This window comes from Apium graveolens, chromosome 2 (assembly GCF_009905375.1).
Source record: "Apium graveolens cultivar Ventura chromosome 2, ASM990537v1, whole genome shotgun sequence".
In the NCBI taxonomy this organism is placed as follows: Eukaryota; Viridiplantae; Streptophyta; class Magnoliopsida; order Apiales; family Apiaceae; genus Apium; species Apium graveolens.
In genome coordinates, this window is record NC_133648.1 from 261,744,878 (window position 1) to 261,767,997 (window position 23,120).

The following is a 23,120-nucleotide window of genomic DNA, read 5'->3' on the forward strand; positions in this document are numbered from 1 at the left end:
AAACTCTATTGGGTCGTTCAAAGAATTAAGCTAGGCTTTTATTAAGCAATTCATCAGTGGGAGAGTTCATGAGAAAAGTTTAGCATCTCTTATGAGCATTGTGCAGGGGACAAAGGAATCCTTGAGAGATTACCTGAATCGTTTCACAAAGGAGGCTTTAAAAGTCCCAGACCTTGATGATAAGGTAGCCATGATAGCACTGCAACAAGGAACTAGGGATGAGTTCTTTAAGATGTCCTTGGCGAAATGCCCCCCTGAAAGCATGTTGCTGCTCCAGGAGAGGGCAGGGAAGTATATCAAAGTCGAAGAAAGCATGAGGAAGACCGTAGTGAGTAATGAGCCCACTGTAGGCAAGAAGCAGAAGACTGATCTGGAGTATATCGCTAGGGACAAGTATCCTAGAACCGAGCAAAACCCTGCTTCAACCCCCAAGAAGGGAGGACCTGGGCAAAAGTTCTCCGAATACGCTAAGCTAAATGCCCCTAGAAGCCAGATCTTGATGGAAATCGAGAAAGATAGAGATATTCGTTGGCCTAAGCCCCTGAAGGTTGATCCTGTCAAGCTAGACAAGAGCAAGTATTGCAGATTTCACAAAGATGTTGGTCACGAGACCGATGAGTGTAGGCAGCTGAAAGATGAAATTGAGTTCCTCATTCGAAAAGGAAGATTGAACAAATACACTGGAGAAGGAGGGGACAGGAATAATAATGGAAGGAAGAACTTTGAAGATCGTAGGAGGGACCATGACGATCAGGGGCGGAATCCCCAGCCTAGAGGACCAGTTATAAACATAATTTATGGAGGGCCACGACCTCGAGGGCCTGTGATCAACACGATCTTCGGAGGTCCAACTGCTGCTGGATTATCTAAAAACTCCAGAAAAGCATATACTAGAGAGGTTATGCATATTGTTGGAGAAGCCCCGAAGAGGGCCAGGATAGAAGTAACATTGGCTTTTGATGATTCTGACCTAGAGGGTGTGAAGTTTCCTCATGACGACCAGCTGGTCATAACACCGGTAATAGGAAATAGCCCGTTCAAGAGGGTCCTTGTGGATAATGGTGCTTCAGTGGATATCTTGCTCCATGACACCTTTTTAAGGATGGGATATAATGACTCCCAATTGACCCCAAACGACATGCCGATATATGGATTCGCAGGAGTGGAATGCCCAGTAGAAGGAATAATCAAGTTGCCAACAACCATAGGACAGGAACCAAGGCAAGCAACTCAAATATTGGACTTTGTGGTGGTGAAGGCTAGTTCGACCAACAATGCTATCATGGGAAGAACAGAGATACATGCCTTTAAGGCAGTCCCTTCTTCTTATCATTCAGTTATGAAGTTTCCGACTCGAGATGGGATTGGAGAAGAAAGAGGAGATCAAAAAAAGGCAAGAAGCTGTTATGTGGCCTCTTTGAGGGCAGATGGATTTGGGGGGCAGGTTCTTCCTATTGAAGATCTGGATATCCGAGAAAATGATGAGAAAAGGGGAAAGCCGGCAGAAGACTTGGTTTCGATTCCTTTAGACCCCGAGAATCCTGAGAGGATGACTTTTATTGGGGCCACATTAGAGAAGCCCCTTAGAGGGAAGTTGGTGAAGTTTTTGCAAGAAAATAGTGATGTTTTTGCATGGTCAGCAGCTGATATGCCTGGTATAGACCCGGAATTGATTACTCACAAGCTGAATGTAGACCCAAATCGGAAGACGGTAAAACAAAAGAAAAGAAGTTTTGCTCCAGAAAGGCAAGAAGCTATAAAACAGGAAGTGGAGAAGCTCTTAGAGGCTGGTTTCATTGAAGAGATTCAATTTCCAGAGTGGTTGGCAAACCCTGTAATGGTGAAGAAGGTTAATGGGAAATGGGGGATGTGTATAGACTTCACTGATCTAAATGATGCGTGCCCTAAAGACTGTTTTCCGTTGCCAAGAATTAATACTTTGATTGATGCCACTGCAGGGCAAGAGATGTTGAGCTTCATGGATGGATTTAGCGGATACAATCAGATTAAGATGCACAAGGATGACATTTCAAAGGTATCATTCATCACTGACTTTGGTGTTTATTGTTATCTTGTTATGGCATTTGGTCTTAAGAATACAGGAGCCACCTATCAATGGTTGGTAAATAAAATTTTTAAGGATCTTATTGGTAAGACTATGGAAGTCTATGTTGATGACATGTTAGTCAAGAGTCTAGTAAAGACTGATCATATAACCCATTTGAGGAAGCTTTTGAGGTCCTGAGGTACCACAAGATGATGTTGAATCCTACAAAGTGTGCTTTCAGAGTAGGATCTGGAAATTTTTTGGGATTAATGGTCTCCAAGAGAGGGATCGAGGCTAACCCTGATAAAATAAAGGCAATCCTGGACATGGAACCACCAAAAACTGTCAAGGATGTTCAGAAGCTCACAGGAAGGGTTGCTGTACTGGGACGATTCATCTCCAAGTCAGGAGACAAGTGTCTATCATTCTTTAAGTCACTAAAAAATATTAAGGACTTTGTATGGAGTGAGGAAAACCAGAAGGCTTTTGAAGAATTGAAGAAATATATGGCGCATGCCCCGTTGTTAGCCAAGCCAGTTTTGAATGAAGTTTTATTCTTGTACTTGGCTGTTTCAGAGAGTGCCTTGAGCGCGGTGTTGGTTAAGGAGGAACTGAAAGTCCAGAAACCCGTTTACTATGTCAGCAAAATTCTGCATGGTGCTGAGTTGAATTATTCAACTATTGAGAAATTTGCTCTAGCCTTGGTAATGGCTTCGAGAAAGCTGCGTCCTTACTTTCAGGCTCATCAGATTGAGGTGCTAACAAATCAGCCCCTGAGAAATATCATTCACAGTCCCAAGGCAAGTGGGAGATTGATTAAGTGGGCAATAGAGCTGGGAGAGTTCGATCTCAAGTATAAGCCAAGAACGGCAATAAAAGCCTAGGCACTAGCTGACTTCGTGGTGGAATGTACCATACCCAACCAAGAAGTCGGGGGCAGGAAGATACCATACCTCAAGACAAGATAGTCGATAATGGGGACAAAGAGAAGGATGATAAGGAGAAAGAATATTGGGTTCTCTATTTTGATGGAGCATCAAAAACAAACTCCAGTGGAGCAGGATTGGTTTTATAATGCCCTGACGGGTTCTTGATTGAGTATGCCATGAAATTAGACTTCCCAACCACAAACAACGAGACAGAATATGAAGCCCTGATAGCTGGCCTTGGCCTAGCTGGGACACTTAGAGTCAAAAACTTAAAGGTCCGCGGAGACTCGAAGCTGATCATATCCCAGGTAAAGGGAGAATTTGAGGTAAGGGATGATACGATGGCTAAGTATGTCCGCCTAGTAAGGGCTGTGATGACCCAATTCAATGAATGCCATGTTGAGCACATTCCAAGGGAGGAAAATGCTAAGGAAGATGCTTTATCAAAGTTTGTTTCATCCAAGATAGAAGCAAGTTCAGGAAGTGTGTACTTCCGTGTTTTGAAGACACGAAGCATATATGTTAAACTTGTAGCTCCTATAGGCCTGGGGACGTCATGGATAGATCCCATTAAGGCCCACATTCAAACCGGTTGGTTGCCAAATGATGCAATTGAAGCACGAAAGTTAGCTGTTCGGGCACTAAGGTACTCTTTGATAGATGGGATTCTGTACAAAAGATCTTTCGTGGTTCCTTACTTAAGGTGTCTCAGGCCCGATGAGACACGCTTGGCTCTTGAAGAAGTGCATGAAGGTATTTGTGGGCAACACTTAGGGGGCAGGGCCTTGGCTCATAAGATAACCCGTTTAGGCTTCTATTGGCCAGAAATGATGGCTGATGCCAAAAAATATGTAGAAAAGTGTGATCACTGTCAGAAGCATGCACCTGTTGTTAGACGACCCCCCGAGATGCTGACCTCTATAAACTCGCCCATTCTCTTTGCTATGTGGGGATGGATATTCTGGGGCCTTTCCCTATGGCCACGACACAAAGAAAGTTCCTGATTGTAGCCATTGATTATTTCACCAAGTGGATCAAAGCCAAACCCTTGGCCAAGATCACAACTAAGCAGGTTGCACAATTCCTGTGGGAAAATATTATGTGCCGGTATGGAATTCCCCGTATCCTAGTCACCGACAATGGAACACAATTCAACAATGAGGAATTCAAGAAGTACTGTGAAGAAAATGAAATTGAGTTACGGTTCACCTCTGTGGCTCACCCGCAAGCCAATGGGCAAGCAGAGGTAGCAAATCGGATAATCCTGGATGGACTAAAGAAGAGGATCGAGAAGTCAAGAAATAATTGGGTGGATGAAATACTTCCAATATTATGGGCCTATAGGACTACCTGTAGAGTCACTACTGGAGTAAATCCCTTCATGTTATCATATGGGGCAGAAGCAGTAGTTCCCGTGGAGATATCACATTCCTCCCCAAGGATTCAGGATTTCAATGCTGAGGAAAATGAGGAAGGACAAAGATTGGCTCTGGACTTAATCGATGAAGTGCGAGATGAGGCACATGCAAATATAGTAGAATATCAGAAAAAGGCTTCATTCTACTACAACCTAAGGGTTAAAGAAAGGTTTTTCAAATAAGGTGACCTAGTCTTGAGGAAGATAGAAGCTTCTGGTGTAGGACAGAAAGGGAAGCTTTCCCCGAATTGGGAAGGGCCGTACAAAGTCAAGAGCGTTCAAGGTAGAGGAACCTACAAGCTGGAGACAATGGATGGTTTTGAAGTCCCAAGAACTTGGCATGCACAAAACCTGAAGGTTTACTATGTGTAGGGCAACTGAATACGATTCTCACCTGTCAGGATGACAAGTAGGTTGAAAAGCACCTTGAAGCTTTGCTTGCATAGGATTTTATATTCCATTAGAATTTACATTCTCAAGTTATTATTGTTAAGGGTCGAACCCATACTATGTAAGGTTTTAGAAAACTAGACTTCATATTAAAGAGTTTGAAATTATTTCAACCTATGGATGTTTAATTTGTGATAATACCTTGTGTGGTTTTAACAAAAAATCATGCTTTGATCATTGAAAAAAGGAAGACTTCAAGGATTCCTTTGTAAGAGTGCACGTTGTACAATTCAAAGGGCCAATTAGTTCAAGTTTAAATGCATATTAAGTATTGGAAAGATAAAGGAGAAGGATGCGAGTAAGAAAAGCAGCATATGAAATAACCCCGAAGGGTAACAAGTTCTGATACAAACGAAGTTCAAATATTGTCTAATAAAGAAGAAATACAAAAAAAAAACTTAGGCCTTGGAAGGCTGGGATTCTTCGGAACCACTATCTGAAGTCTCCTCGGATGTCTCAGTCGTCCCCTCGGACGTCTCAGTCGTCCCCTCGGAAGTCCCCGTAGAGGTTCCATCAGAACTGCCTTCGGGCACTTTGGATGCTGCGGGAGATGCTGGTTGCTGAGGCGCTGCCTTGGAGGCTCTTCCACCCTGACCTTCTTTACAACAGGCTCAGACTCCTCTTCAGAAGAAGCTTCCTCCTCTACGGAGCTGGACTCAAGCTCCTTCCTCTTTTGGCCTTGGCTCCCCGACGGGCCGTCCTTCATCAGGCCAACAAGCTTGTCGGTAACACCCCCAAGTTCTGGAACTCGCACAGGGAAAGGAAAGGAGAACTGCTTGAAGACTTCTGGAAATTCATCCTGAATGGCCTCCACAGCAGTATCCCAGCCTTTCTTATAGCTAACTGGGTGTAGGAGGGCATCATGCTCCACCATTAAGTCCTTAAACTCCTGAGTGTCCATCCAGCCGTCAAAGGCTTTATCCTTTTGAGCCTTCAGGATAACGTTTTCGGCCCGTGTCGTTTCCAGGTCAGAAGTGGAAGAGGCAAGTTGGGCTTCAAGGGCCTCTATTCTTTGGTTGGCCTCTTTCAACTTCTTGTTCGCGTCCTCCAGGCCAACCTTCCAAGCCTTGGCTTGGTGAATCGCCCCCTGAAAATGGGCGTTCGCCTACAAGAAACACATCAAAATTATGAGACGGAAAATCGAAAAGGCAACTATGAAGGGCAAAGGAAAAAGACGTACCGTCGCCAAAGCCTGAGCTCCAAAAAGCTCGTTCCCATCTAAGTCCTGTTGAAGGACAAAGTCTTGATAATCGACCGGGGAGATGGAATGCTGAGACCATTCCTTGGCAAGCGCTGTGCTGCCAACGATTGAATCCTTGCCCCGGATTCCCCAAACAGGTTGAAAGTAAGACCCTGGCTTCTGCTTGGTGCGCAAAACTTGGCTGGAGCCTTCTTCGCCTGGTTCCATTGCTTGGAGTAGGAACTCCGGGAAGCGATCCCCAAGGCGCGGGTCTTTAAAGACCTTTCCAGCACGCTTCATCCTTGTTGACTCCAAGTCTTTAGGCTTGGTAGCCTCCTCAATTTTCTCAGTCACTACAAAAAATGAGATAAGTAAGTTGAGGAATCACCAAAATAGAAAATGAAGGAAATAAAAAAGAGATATATAAGGAAGGAAACTTACTTTTCTTAGGGACGGGAGAAAGGCCGCGTTCTACAAGAAAGGTCTCCCTGATAAGATCCCAAGAATGGGAAGTCCCATTATCTTGCGTCAGGAGGTTGAAAGCTCTAGCCTCCTCCTCAGATAAAGTTATATCGTTTGGGCTCCCATCAACGGCAAGCCCAAAAGACGATCGAAATAGGGTGCCCCAATCGCCACCCTCCCAAACAACGAACAAAAAATCTTTCTTCCACCCCAAGTTATTGTCAGGGATGGATTTCCCGTTCACAATGTGAGGAATAGTAGGGCGCTGGTTTAAAGAAACCCAACCCGGATTCTTATTAGGGCTGTTCTTGAACTGAAAAATCTTTCTGAAGACAGCAACGGAAGTGGGGACATTGTGCTTGGCGCATTACGACAGATAGCACAGAATGAGCCTCCAAGAATTAGGGGGAGTTGGCAAGGGCTGATGCCCACATTAGCTAGCAAAAGAGGAATGAACGGGTGAAAGGGGAGTCTGATACCTGCCCTTAGAGTATCCCTGTAGATGCATAATGCGTCCTTCTTCCACTAGCAGGCCCTATCGGCCGGACCTGCAAGAACCAGTTTGAAAGATTCCTTGATTTTGAAACAGCTGCTCAACTTTTCCAGCTCTTTTGGACACAGCAAGGCACTAATATGGTCGTGCGCGTCCAGATGCGCATCAGACGGGTACTCGTCCCCTCGGGTGTTGATCATGTCGATCAAGGAAGTGTACCTTGATCGAATAGGGAATTCATTGGACTTTCTAGCCACGTTTATCTTGGCCAAACGAGTCATTTTCTTATTAGCCATCTGAAAAAAGGGCACATAAAGAGATAATTTTAAAAATGCACACTATGCAAAAATAAGCACAAGGAGTGAAGGAAGAAATTTTACCTGAAGAAATGCTCCTAAAAAGGCTTTGATACTCCGACTTACTGTTATTGCTCTAAGATTCTTAGCAGGAGAAGAAAGAAGAAGAATTTAGAAATGAGAAAGTGAGGAGCAGTAGACTCTCCTCACTCCTTTATATAGGAGGGAAAGTGAAGTTGAAGGGACAAAAGCCCAGTAAGGATAGAGGCCCAAAGAAAAAAGCCCAGAAAAAGGAACGTTCCAGAATATTCCAAGGAATTCTAGAGAATTCTAAACAGGGTATTTTGGTATTCTAGAGAATTCTAAACAGGGTATTCTAAGAGGCCCAGTAAGAGTTGAAAGACCCAAATCTGAGAGGCCCAGTAAGAGTTAAAAGACCCAAATCCGAGAGGCCCAATAAGAATTAAAAGGCCCAAATCAAATTAGGATTTGGGAGAAGCCCAGTAAGAACTAAGAAGGCCCAAATCCAATTAGGATTTGGAAAAATACAATGCCCTAATAAAAGCCCTAAAGAATGTAAGGCCCAATAAAGAAGGCTAGGCCCAAACTGAGGCCCAATAAAAAATGGATTAGATGGAAGTCCTAAAAGACCAGGATTCCGGTCAAATTTTAAGTCGTGAATCCTGCTCGAAATCTTTCGAGCAGGCACCCGAATATAACGGGTATAAAAGACCAGAATTCAGGTCGAATTTCAGGTCATAAATTCTGCTCGAAATCCTTCGAACAGACACCCGAAAATTACGGGCAAACAGAACTGGATTGAGGTCGAAACATGGACCAGGAATAAGGTCGAATCAATCAAAACATTTTTCAAGTATGGGGTACAGAAACCTGGACTTAAATCCAGGTCGAAGAATCGACTAGGATCCTGGTCGAAGCCCAGGTCGTGAATCCTAGTCAAAATCTAACGACCAGGAAGCAAATAAGCACAGAATTGTCGACCTAGATCCAGGTCGAAGGTTCGACTAGGATCCTGGTCGAAATCCAGGTCGTGAATCCTAGTCGAAACCTTACGACCAGGAATCACAATGAGGACAAATTTTCGACCAAGATCCAGGTCGAAGGTTCGACTAGGATCCTGGTCGAATTCCAGGTCGTGGATCCTAGTCGAAGTCCTTTGACCAGGAATGCAAGGCTAGCCCAAAAATTCGACTAGGATCCAGGTCGAAGTTTCGACTAGGATCCTGGTCGAAAAAGAGCTGGAAATTTGAAAAAAATTGTGGAAAATTGCAGAAAATTTGGAAAAAAACCCAGAAAAAGGGAAAATTTCTGAAAAATACCAGAAAATTCCTAAAAATAGGGAGAAGGTAAGGAAATAAGGAGGGAAGTTTTTAACAAACCCTGGAGCCGCGTACAAGGCAAATCATTGTAAAGGTGTAGGTCGCTTCACACTTTACGCAAAAGGATACCCTGTAAGGGAATAAATGAACTTAACTTTCGCGAAATCTTATACGGTTTCCCAAAAGTTGGGGGAAAAATGATATGGATAAATAAATCCTGATTACAAAATTAAATATTAAAGTAATTATAAATGGTTTGGGCTGCAAGGCCCAATAAGAAGATGTATGACATTCAGACCAAAATGGTCAACACATTGATCAGGCCCGATGGACCAGATCAGGCCTGATGGAACAAAGAAGGCCCAAAAACTCTGAATATTAATTAATTTCATAATTAATTAATAAGGGAAAAATCAGCTATTGAGAAGAGTCCCGATAAGGATATAAATCCTTGTAGATTAGCCTCAAAGGGACCTGAAAGGATAAGGAATCAGTTTCCTACTATTTAGGACTCCAAAGTCCATTCTAATTATGAGACTTGCCCACCAAGTCTCCTATATCAAGTCCAATTCAAGGACCACCAGCATCTATATAAGGGGCCTCACCCCACAAATCAGAACTACGTTTTTTGACTTGATCCTTGGCAATCAGCAAGGTACGTAGGCATCTTGTTACGGCAGATTGAGTCGCGAAACACAAGAGCAGTCAAATCAAGCCTCGAAGCTCACGTTCCTTAGTAATAAATACAGCGATTATATAATATTAGTTTTTAATCCATAACAACAACTCACATGAATATCATATATTCAAAACCATACATATATAAGCATATTATATCAACATCAAATCATGGCGAATCACGTACATGCTCATATATCGAAAACAGTTAAACACATAAACGAATTAAAAACTTTTCGCTAGTAGCTCTGATGCCATTGAAGGGTTTTTAGCACATAAACGCAACGAAAACGTAAATTTAAATCATAAAAAACCGAAACCCTCCGCAAGATCCATGCGAAAAATAATATTTAATTCGTAGTTCGGTATGTTTACCTTAAGAAGCTTTACGTTAATGGAAAGATGGAGGTCTTTAATGGCGATCCAAAAATGATGAACGGAGATCCTTAGCAGCTGCTCCTCAAGTGTGAAGCACTCCACCGGTATCCACCAAGAAAACGATGTAATGGTGAATGAGGGGGTGGAGAGAATTTGGGTTTTGTAAATATTTTAGGTTTAGGCAAAAATAGGGTTTATAATAGTATATTTATAGGCAAAATTTTCAGCTAAAAATTTCCCCGTAAAATATTATTATTATTAACCCTTTATTATTTTCATTAATAATTAAAACACCTTTTAATTATTAATCCTTTTTCTAAACTCTTTAGAAATAATTCTCACTTGATTAAATTTCTAAAAATTAAATTTTTAATTAATAATATTAAGAACTTTTCTTAATTAATTTATAATCAGTTAAATCTCATTTAATCAATTATTAAATTTTCTAATTAATTATATATTTCATAAATAAATAATTATCAGCCATTATTAATTAATTCCTTCACCATTAAATCATTCTCTTTTATGGTGTGACCTTGTAGGTTCAATATTAAATCGGTAGTAGAAATAAATAATAATAAAACTATTTTATCATTATTTATATAAATTCTCTAATTCATTAAATATGATTAATTAATTAATCATATTTATTCTACATCGTGAGGGATACTTTTCAGCATATCGCGACTATCCGGATAATACGAATTCACTACTTAGAATACCAAGAACCTATTCAGTGAATAGTTACCGTACAATTAGTTCCTTCTACCCTGCAATGTCATGATTAAATACGAGGCATGGAACTTGTGTCAAGCCTATCTTATTTAATCATTTGCTTTCCCATTCACTATGCTTAGTTCTATTTAAAGTAAATTAGAAACTCATTTCTAATTTCATTCACTCTGTCCAGAGATTCCTGAACTAACATAAGTGGATCAACATTGAACATTCTCTTCCTATACTGGAAGGGGTAGATCCTTTATTGATCATACACTATCTTCGTGTAAAAATTCCTACACCAAGTAGAGCCCTTATAATTATCCCTTGAGACTAAGAGCTAAACCAAAGCATAGTTCAGTGTAGACAAGATGACTATGATGACCTCAAGTCTAAGGATACTTGTACAACTATCACTATGTGAACAACTGCTGACACGTGAGAGAACTCCATCAGTTGTTCAGCTGTGTGTCATGTTCAGTGAACTTATTCTATAATAAGCACCTACATACTAGCTATAGTGTCACCACACAAATGTCTATGAGAACAGACATCCTTCATAATGAAGCAAGCATAGTATGTACCGATCTTTGCGGATTATTAATTACCAGTTAGTAATCCTACGACCAAGAACTATTTAAGTTTATAGTTATCATCTTTTAGGTCTCATTATTATGATCTCATCACAATCCATAAAAAGCTTTACTCTAAACTATGGTATATCTTATTTAAACATTTAAATAGATAGAGCCCGCAATAAAAACAAAACAAGTCTTTTATTAATATCAATGAAATCAAAACAGATTACATAAAAGTTATTCCTAAATCCTCATACATGATTGGACTTAGGACATATCTCTTTCATTATTATTGTCTTTTAATAATAATACTCGACTAGGGACCTTTAGAAATATTATTACTATTCTCATAATCTCATATCCAAGTCACGTACTTAGAGATATATAATTGCATATTATATTCCAAGGATATTTATTAATCTAATATTTATATCTCTGTAAATTAAGAATTAATAAACTATAAAGGGAATAATCGATAGAACATAAACATTAATAATCCTAATGTCTTAAACTAAAACATCATAGTGATGTCTCTAGGGCACAAACACTAACAGTATATTGGACCATTCGAAGTACTTAAACAAGTTAGAAAAGTGGCTTATGAGTTAGCGTTACCTCCGCCGATGTAAAATCTTCATACCGTGTTTCACGTTTCTCTTCTAAAGAAATATAATGCTGATGCAAGCCATGTGATTCAATTGAACCAGTAGAAATATAGAAAGATTTGTCTTATGTGGAACAACCAATGCGAATCTTAGATCGAAAAGAGAAGATGCTCAGAAATAAAGTTGTACCTCAGTTAGAGTGTTGTGGAGAAATCCTAAAGTAGAAGAGTCAACTTGGGAATTAGAGAGTGAAATGCAAGAGAAGTATCCCCATCTTTTTGCTTAGACTTGATTCTGGGGACATAATTCTTTTAAGGGGGTAGATTATAGCGACTGAGAGATTCGCGACGTGATTAAGTAAATAAAGCATACTTTTACGTTGTAATTATAAATTATGTGAATAAAGTATGATTATGTGAATTACGCGTTATTATGTGAAGTGAAAATGTTTAAATGAATATCATATTCTAGTTTGACGTGTCAGTTGGTATAAAGAGAATGATTGAGAAGCGTAGTTGAAAATGCTCAGCGTCGGGCCGTTAGACAGGACGCGACCCGTTACGCGAAAAGAGAATATTAATTGAAAAGGGGGAATTCTTATGATCGAATATGTTATGATTTGAGTCGTGATATATGAATACGTGCTATTGCCTGAAAATATGCTTGATTATGTGCTCTGGTTAATTTTTTAAATGATTTTAAGGGATTTATTTGATTTAAAATAAGGTTTATTGAACCTTTATATATTTTTGTGAAATCATTCGAGTATGGTTAAGGAGTGAAATTTTTTCTGTTATCTTCGAAATGGTCCTATAGATAGATGAAAGTATTTGGCAATCGGTGTATTTTAAAAATATTTTACCGAGTTATAATTCTATTTTGAGCGCAATCTTGCAAAATTCATAGAAATTAAACCGTACACTTAAAAATTATTTTAAAAATATGATTGGAAAGTTAATTTCTAGATCTATATTTTAAAATTGATATTCTTCTCATTTTCATCTTTTCCGAGAGGATTATGTATTAATTAAATTCATTTTTTAATATGAATAAAAGACAATTCAGAAATTCAATTACCCATTTACCAAACTACCCTTCCTTGGTAGTTTATAAACCCCCACACCCCCACCCTTTTCTTTCTTTTCTCCTCATCACCGAACTCTCTCTTCTCTCTTTCTTTTCTCTTACTCTCGAAGCTCTCTCTCTCTCTCTCTCTCTCTCTCTCTCTCTCTCTCTCTTTCTTTCTCTCGGTACTATGTCTCTCTCTCTCTCTCTCTCGATTTCTTTGAAATCTTCCATGAATCCTCATTCGTATTCCATATATAAGCTTCAAATGATATATAAGTATGTATGTGTGTGCTTGCATGTGAGTGTGTGTATGTGTGTGTTTGGGCTCGATGATGAACCAAGGGCCGAGTTCTTGCTTCTTTTTGAATGTTTGACTTGAGTTTTTTTATAATTTCTGTGATGATTGTGTATTGCATGCGGGTGTTGCTATGTTTCTGGTTAGTAATCGGAGGTTTTAAGGTTCGAACCCCCCGAACAGGGGCACCACCATAAAGCCACCGCCATCAGTGATGAAGTCCGTTGAATAGGTGGTGAGTAATGATGTATAAAACTGAACTCTAAAGTACTAAAACTCAATTTTCTGTATTTGCATGTGGTATTTTAATTGAAGCTGAATGGGTCTTTGATTTTTAAAATATATAAGTTGATTTCCTTGTTATCAAGATGACTTGTTCATTGTTCTTAGAAATTATTGGTTAATTAGATTGAGTTGTGGTTTAAAGACCTAAAATGATGCATGCATGTTTCAGTTCTTGGAAATTTCGAATGTTCTTGATTGTTCTTAAGAAATTAAGTTGAATTATGTGCTAAGGTGGATAATAAATCATGTTTAGGTTCTAATTATGTGTTTATATGGGTTATAGGGATGAATTTGATTTAGTTTTGGATGAAATGTCAAATGCATGTTAAGTTATAGCGTTGCATGTAAATATTTAAGTTAAAAATGATTTAAAAGGATGAGTTTTGGCTTGAATTCTGGTTTATAAGTGATTTTGGTACTTGCATGTCATTGTCTGATTCTTGGATTGTGCTTTGTAGTAAAGCCGAATGAATTATGGTTGTAAAAGTGGTTGATTTGATTCTAGGATTTCACTAAGTGAATGCATGTAAGGTTACTAAGAATTATTTGGTTTATTTGTTTGGGTTTTGGTTCGAATTATGTGAATTAAAGGAAGGATTGAGTCATTTTGATATAGGATTGTACAATCATTATTATAACTCGAGTATAGAGTTTGGGTATAAGGTATTACATGCTATGTGTTATGGTTGCGCCGTAATATGTGATTCAATGACTATTTTATTTGAAGTATATGAGTATATCGTATAACTTGCTATATGAATATAATCGAGTATATACTCTTAGGGTATTGCGATAAGGGGTAATCGTTAGACGTTCTGAGAAACGTCGAGTATCGAATAAGTTGCTAATTAGGGATTTCTGTTGGAATTGTAGATTCGGAGCGTGAAGTCATTCAGACTAGGAAAGGGAAAGGTGTTCTAGGTGGCAGTATCTCAAACCCCATAAAACATGAAAGCGAATCCAGGAAAGTAACTCTGCCTACTTCTATTAGTGGTTTATAGAGAGAATATTGTTGATGCCATGATAGAGTAATGATCCTTATAACACCTGTGATAACATGCTTTGATTCTTGAACCCTGATATTAATTCTTGTGCCATACCTATTATTGATCATTTAAAACCCCTGATATTGTTCTTGTAGTGACTTCATATAATTATTGTTTAAACCCTTCCTGTACCCCTGTTGATTCATATCCTGATTACCTATTGATTCCTTTGGATACCTTGAATTCTCATGAATCTTAGAAGAACCTTTATCAACTCCCTTGCGTATTATTTGATTAGCCTATATCCTTCTTCTGTATAACTTATTCTTTGATAATTTCTATAACTATTCTGATTTCCTAACTTACGTACTTTGGTTGTCATTTGATCTTGACGATAGCATTGACCTTTGATAACTTTTGATTCATTCAGTTCCTTTGAATTCTTGAAATTGAACTTAAGAATGAGTTTCGACTTGAAAGAGTCCGAATGATTTCATATTCTTAGTAATGATAAAATAAACTTCGTAAAACCTTTCTTTTCCAACACAAGGTTTTCTAAATGAATTCCTGATGGATTGGATTGAGACGTAAAAGACTAGTGGGACTAGTCCAGTCATATAACAGACTAGCGGGGCTAGTCCAATTTAAGGCTGAAATTATGCCATAGGTACCTTAACGACCAGATGGAGGTCGGTACGGGCTGATCACCCGTATTATTATTTGTGAAAGTTAAAGTAGTCCAATCAAGGGTTCCCTATCATTTTATAATAAGATATCGAATACATTGCCTTAGCAATTGCTTCTCTGAAAATAAAAAGAATTAAAATGATTTGAGATGAGTTGATTACGTTATTGTTTAGCATACAGCTTTGAGAATCTTAATTCTTATTCTAATATTGTTATCAATCATATAATTGATTTCCAGAGTTGAATAGATTCTTACTTTGCACTTGAAAGATCCATTGAGATCCTATGATTGATTTGTGATGAATGTCGGCTTTCACCCTATCTTGAGCCTTGATTCCTGAAAGCCCAAATCTTTCCTTGTAACCCTTTGCATAGCCATAAAGAAATCTGCCACCTAGAGAAGTAAAGTAGAATGCCTTAAAAGTTATTTTTGGTTATTTGATACTGTGCATCATAGAACTGTCATTGATAGGGATAAATAAATTATGATAGTATAATTTATTTACTGCAAGGTGTGGGCTGCTAGGCCCAATAAAAAGATATATGATACTCAGACCAGAAAGGTTAAGCCTGATGGACTAGATCAGGCCCGATGAAATAAAGAAGGCCCAAAAGCCCTGATTATTAATTAATTTCGTAATTAATTAATAAGGGAAAAATCATCTATTGAGAAGAGTCCCGATAAGGATATAAATCCTTATAGATTAGCCTCAAGGGGACCTAAAAGGATAAGGAATCAGTTTCCTACTATCTAGGACTCCAAAGTCCATTCTAATTATGAGACTTACCCACCAAGTCTCCTATACCAAGTCCAATTCAAGGACTCCCAACATCTATATAAGGGGTCTCACCCCCACCAATCAGAACTACGTTTTTTGACTTGATCCTTGGCAATCAGCAAGGTACGTAGGCATTTTGTTAAGGCAGATTGAGTCACAAAACACAAGAGCAGTCAAATCGAGCCTCGAAGCTCACGTCCCTTAGTACTAAATACAACAATTATATATATTAGTTTTTAATCCATAACATTTGGAGCCGTCTGTGGGAAGACACAACAACAACCATGACGAGAACACGGAGAACAATTAGAGCTCTAGAGGAAGGAACACCATCAGAGACAACCCAGGTGATTTCGTCAACCGTGGAGGTTCCTCCCCATTCAACTTATGCATCTACTCAGGGGGAAGCCCAGACAGGGGCAACTCAACCTCAGCTACAAGGGACAACTCCCCCGACTATTCAAGGTTGGAGGAAGCGGATATGCTGGGCGAAGCGAAGCACGAGGGCAGTCGCCCCCCTATATACGAGGTTTGGGTCCTATCCCTGAGGATCGGGAATTTTCTGGTCCTTACACTGAGAAAGACTCCAAATCTTCGGATGATGAAGTGGCCCCGAGAAGGAGGCGTCCTGGAAAAGAGCCAATAGCCAATGGAAGGCAACGCCCCCAAAGCACCCCATGGGCGAATCCCCAAGAAGTGCAGGAAAGGATCAGGGCTCATGAGGCTGAAATCCAAAGGCTGAGGCGTGATTTGGAGGCTCACCAGGCCACCAGACCCCAGATACCTCCTAGGGGGAGAAATCCTCCTCCTGTCATAGACCTGGATGGTCCGGTAAGAAGAAGGGCTACTGTCCCAAGAACTGATCCAAGCAATCTCCTTCCCCTTGGAGATCCTGATGATCCAACTCCACCCTTCACAGAAGAGATAATGAATGCCCATATCTCAAGGAAATTCAAGATGCCCACTATCAAAGCCTATGATGGCACGGGAGACCCCGCTAATCATGTTAGGACATTCTCTAATGCACTGCTGCTACAACCCGTGAATGATGCTATAAAGTGTCGGGCCTTCCCTCAAACCCTGTCGGGTATGGCTGAAAGATGGTACAGTCGCCTGCCCCAAATTCTATTGGATCGTTCAGAGAATTAAGTCAGGATTTTATTAAGCAATTCATCAGTGGAAGAGTCCATGAGAAAAGTTCAGCATCTCTTATGAGTCTTGTGCAGGGAGCTAAGGAATCCTTGAGAAATTACCTGAATCGTTTTACAAAGGAGGCTTTAGAAGTCCCAGACCTTGATGATAAGGTAGCCATGATAGCACTGCAACAAGGAACTAGGGATGAGTTTTTCAAGATGTCCTTGGTCAAACGTCCCCCTGAAAACATGTTGCAACTCAAAGAGAGGGCAGGGAAGTATATTAAGGTTGAAGAAAGCATGAGGAAGACCGTAGTAAGTAATGAGCCCACTGGAGGCAAGAAACGAAAAACTGATCTGGAGTATATCGCTAAGGACAAATATCCTAGAACCGAACAAAACCCTGATTCAACCCCCAAGAAGGGAGGACCTGGGCAAAAGTTCACTGAATACGCTAAGCTGAGTGCTCCTAGAAGTCAGATTTTGATGGAGATTGAGAAAGATAGAGATATTCGCTGGCCTAAGCCCTTGAAGGCTGATCCCGCCAAGCTAGATAAGAGCAAGTATTGCAGGTTTCACAAGGATGTTGGCCATGACACCGATGAGTGTAGGCAATTGAAAGATGAAATTGAGTTTTTGATTCGAAAAGGAAGGTTGAACAAGTATACTGGAGATGGAGGGGACAGAAACAATAATGGAAGGAAGAATTTGAAGATCGTAGGAGGGACCAAGACGATCAGGGGCGGAATCCCCAACCTAGAGGGCCGGTTATAAATGCAATTTTTGGAGGACCACGACGTCCTCGAGGACCTGTGATAAACACGATCTTTGGAGGTCCAACTGCTGCTGGATTGTCCAAAAATTCCAGAAAGGTATACACCAGGGAGGTTATGCATATTGTTGGAGAAGCCCCGAAGAGGACCAGGACAGAAGTAACATTGGCTTTTGATGATTCCGACCTAGAGGGTGTGAAGTTTCCCCATGACGACCCGCTGGTCATAACACCGATAATAGGAAATAGCCCGGTTAAGAGGGTCCTTGTGGATAATGGTGCTTCTGTGGATATCTTGCTCCACGACACCTTTCTAAGGATGGGGTATAATGACTCCCAGTTGACACCAACCGACATGCCGATATATGGATTTGCTGGAGTAGAATGTCCTGTGGAAGGGATAATCAAATTGCCGACCACCATAGGTACGGAGCCAAGGCAAGCAACGCAGATGCTGGATTTCATGGTGGTAAAGGCTAGTTCAACTTATAATGCTATCATGGGGAGAACAGGGATACATGCCTTTAAGGCAGTCCCCTCTTCCTACCATTCAATCATGAAGTTTCCCACCCGAAATGGGATTGGAGAAGAGAGAGGAGATCAAAAAATGGCTAGAAGCTGTTATGTGGCCTCTTTGAGGGCAGATGGAGTCGAGGGGCAGGTTCTTCCTATTGAAGATATGGATGTTCGAGAAAATGATGAGAATAGAGGAAGGCCAGCAGAAGAATTGGTTTCGGTTCCTTTAGACCCCGAGAATCCTGAAAGGATGACTTTCATTGGAGCCACATTGGAAGAGCCCCTTAGAGGGAAGTTGGTAAAATTTTTGCAAGAAAATAGTGATGTGTTTGCTTGGTCAGCAGCTGATATGCCAGGCATAGACTCGGGGATGATTACTCATAAGTTGAACGTGGATCCAAACCGGAAGACAGTGAAACAAAAGAAAAGAAATTTTGCCCCGGAAAGACAAGAGGCTATAAAACAGGAAGTAGAAAAGCTCTTAGAGGCTGGTTTCATTGAGGAGATTCAATTTCCGGAGTGGTTAGCAAACCCTGTAATGGTGAAAAAGGCTAATGGAAAGTGGAGGATGTGTATAGACTTCACTGATCTAAATGATGCATGCCCCAAAGACTGTTTTCTGTTGCCAAGGATTGATACTTTGATTGATGCCACTGCTGGACATGAGATGCTGAGTTTCATGGATGGATTTAGCGGATACAACCAGATCAAAATGCATAAGGATGACATTCCAAAGGTATCATTCATCACTGACTTTGGTGTTTATTGTTATCTTGTTATGGCGTTTGGTCTCAAGAATTCAGGAGCCACCTATCAAAGGTTGGTAAACAAAATTTTTAAGGATCTTATCGGTAAGACTATGGAAGTCTATGTTGATGACATGTTAGTCAAGAGTCTAGTAAAGACTGATCACATAACCCATTTGAGGAAAGCTTATGAGGTCCTGAGGTACCACAAGATGATGTTGAATCCTACGAAGTGTGCTTTCGGAGTAGGATCTGGAAAATTCTTGGGATTGATGGTCTCAAAAAGGGGAATTGAGGCTAACCCCGATAAAATAAAGGCGATCCTGGACATGGAACCACCAAAAACTATCAAGGATGTTCAGAAGCTCACGGGAAGGGTTGCTGCGCTAGGACGATTCATCTCCAAGTCAGGAGATAAGTGCTTTTCATTCTTCAAGTCACTAAAGAACATCAAAGACTTTGTATGGAGTGAGGAAAATCAGAAGGCATTTGAAGAGTTAAAGAAGTATATGGGCCAGGCCCCGTTGTTGGCCAAGCCAGTTCTGAGTGAAGTTTTATTCTTGTACTTGGCTGTTTCAGAGAGCGCCTTGAGCGCGGTGTTGGTTAAGGAGTAACTGAAAGTCCAGAAACCCGTATACTATGTTAGCAAAATTTTGCATGGTGCTGAATTGAATTATTCAACTATTGAGAAGTTTGCTCTAGCCTTGGTAATGGCTTCGAGAAAACTGCGTCCATACTTTCAGGCTCATCAGATTGAAGTACTGACAAATCAGCCACTGAGAAATATCATTCACAGTCCCAAGGCAAGTGGGAGATTGATTAAGTGGGCAATAGAGCTGGGAGAGTTCGATCTCAAGTATAAGCCACGTACGGTAATAAAAGCCCAGGCACTAGCTGACTTCGTGGTGGAATGTACTATACCCAACCAAGAAGTCGGGGGGCAGGAAGATGCCATACCTCAAGACAAGGGAGTCGATAATGGGGGCAAAGAGAAGGATGAGAAAGAATATTAGGTTCTCTATTTTGATGGAGCATCAAAAACAGACTCCAGTGGAGCAGGGTTGGTTTTGCAAAGCCCTGATGGGTTCTTGATTGAGTATGCTATGAAGCTAGACTTTCCAACCACAAATAATGAGGCAGAATATGAAGCCCTGATAGCTGGCCTTGGTCTAGCTGGGACACTTAGAGTCAAAAACTTAAAGGTCCGTGGAGACTCAAAGCTGATCATATCCCAGGTAAAGGGAGAATTTGAGGCAAGAGATGATACGATGGCTAAGTATGTACGCCTAGTGAGGGCTGTGATGACCCAATTTAATGAATGCCATGTTGAACACATTCCAAGGGAAGAAAATGTTAAGGCAGATGCGTTATCAAAATTTGCTTCGTCTGAGATTGAAGAAAGTTCAGGAAGTGTGTACTTCCGTGTTTTGAAGACACGAAGTATAGATGTTAAGCTAGTGGCTCCTATAGGCTTGCGGACATCATGGATTGATCCCATCAAGGCTCACATTCAGACCGGTTGGTTGCCAAGCGATGCAACTGAAGCACGGAAGTTAACTATTCGAGCACTAAGGTACTCTTTGATAGATGGGATTCTGTATAAAAGATCTTTCGTGGTTCCTTACTTGAGGTGTCTCAGGCCCGATGAGGCACGCTTGGCTCTTGAAGAAGTGCATGAAGGTATTTGTGGACAACACTTGGGGGGCAGGGCCTTGGCTCATAAGATAACCCGTTTAGGCTTCTATTGGCCAGAAATGATGGCTGATGCCAAAGAATATGTGAAGAAGTGTGATCGCTGTCAGAAGCATGCACCAGTTGTTAGACAACCCCCCGAGATGCTGACCTCTATCAACTTGCCTATTCCCTTTGCTATGTGGGGGATGGACATTCTAGGGCCTTTCCCTATGGCCACAGCACAAAGGAAGTTTCTAATTGTAGCCATTGATTATTTCACCAAGTGGATTGAAGCCAAACCCTTGGCCAAAATCACAACTAAGCAGGTTGCACAATTCCTGTGGGAAAACATTATGTGCCGATATGGAATTCCCCGTATCCTCGTCACTGACAATGGAACACAATTCAACAACGAGGAATTCAAGAAGTATTGTGAAGAAAATGAAATTGAGTTACGGTTCACCTCTGTGGCTCACCCACAAGCTAATGGGCAAGCAGAAGTAGGAAATCGAATAATCCTGGATGGATTAAAGAAAATGATCGAGAAGTCAAGAAATAATTGGGTGGATGAGATACTTCCCATATTATGGGCCTATAGGACTACCTGTAGAGTCACGACAGGAGCAACTCCCTTCATGTTGGCATATGGGGCAGAAGCAGTAGTTCCAGTAGAGATATCACATTCCTCTCCAAGGATTCAGGCTTTCAATGCAGAAGAAAATGAGGAAGGGCAGAGGTTAGCCCTGGATCTGATCGATGAAGTGCGAGATACGGCACATGCAAAGATAGTAGAATATCAGAAAAAGGCTTCATTCTACTACAACCTAAGGGTTAAAGAAAGGTTTTTTAAACAAGGTGATCTAGTCTTGAGGAAGATAGAAGCATCTGGTGTAGGACAAAAAGGGAAGCTTGCCCTGAATTGGGAAGGGCCGTACAGAGTCAAGAGTGTTCAAGGTAGAGGAACCTACAAGCTAGAGACTATGGATGGTTTTGAAGTCCCGAGAACTTGGCATGCACAAAACCTGAAGGTTTACTATGTGTAGGGCAGCCGGATACGATTCTCACTCGTCAGGATGGCGAGTAGGTTGAAAAGCACCTTGAAGCTTTGCTTGCTTAGGATTTATATGTTTTAGTTTTACTTGTGTAAGGGACGAATCCCAGACAATTTTATGAAATTCATGAGTTCTTCAAAGTATGTTTGTGGCCTAACAAATAAAAACCAAATGCATGGATGCAAGCATGAAAGGTGATAAATAAAATAGATATGATAGATATTACAAAAGTTCGATAAATAAAGTCTCGAAAATAGGATAAAACAAGCCACGCAGGGCTGAAAAAGCTCTAAGGAGCTGAAGTACCCTCGGCATCCATATCATCATCCTCTCCGCTCTCGCTGGATGTCTCTGTCGTCTCGGAGGAGGAGGAAGAGCTATCGTCATCAGCAGGTCTGGAAGAAGACTCGGGAGGAGGAAGGAGTGGATCCTGAGGAACATGACCCGAGACAACTACTCGGGTACGAAACCTCTGCAGCAAAGCCTCGTCATCAGGGCAGACATAGTCCGCCGGGTTAATATCAGGACAAGCCTCGTTCACGGTCTCAAGGGCCGTGTCCCAACCAGTCCTAAAAAACCCGGGAAAGACTGAATCATCCCTAATCCTCATGGATTGGGCAAACTCCTCCGAGTCCAGATAGTTGTCTATAGCTTTATCCTTCTCCGCCCGAAGTACCACCAACTCGGCGTTAGACTCTCCGAGTTCTTCCTCCTTGCGCTTGAGCTTCTTCTCCAGGGTAGCATACTTCTTCTGTTGCCTCCTGAGGGCATTATCGGCCTTATCAGAAGCCCGCTTCCATGACTCGGCTTGCCTCACAGCGCCTTGAAAGTAGGTGTTAGGCTGAAACAAAGCAATTAACAAAGTATAAGGCAAGAAAATGCTACAAGAACGAAAGATAAGTTCAAAAAAGAGAAGGCATACCGAAGCCAGAGACTGAGCTCCCATGAGCTTAATCCTCTCAAGATCAGGGGTGGCCACCACATCAGTAAAGTCCTTGGGAGTCACGCTATGGTAGGACCAATCCCATGCATGCTTCATGGATCCAACCACGGTGTCCCCTCGGCGAAATCCCCAGAGAGGCTGGAAGGCGCCTGTAGCAGCAGCAGCAGGAACAACAGCAGTGATGGGAGCGTTGTGGCCCTCAGCTACTTCAGCTGAAGCCTCCCCCATAGGCTCCTTGTGTTTTCTCAAGAAACTAGGCTCCGTGGCCTTCCCTCGGGTATCTAGGCCTGCAAGACGGTCTTTTTTCATCCTAGCAGTCTCTTCAACGAGAGGTACGTTGTCCTCGTTGATCTCCTTAGCAGCTGCAAAAATCAAAAGACAAAATGAGTGATGTTAATAATTCATGAAACGAAATAAAGATGATAAGGGAAGAAAAATACCCTGTTGAGAAACAGAGGATAGTCCCACGTGAATGAGGGAGAACTCCTCTAAAAGAGTCCAGCTGGTGGTAGTGCCATCGTCCCGAGTAAGACCATTATAAATAATAGTTTCCTCAGGAGTTAAGTGAATGGATTTGAGGCTACCATCACTGACCTTCCCGAAGGAAGATCGGA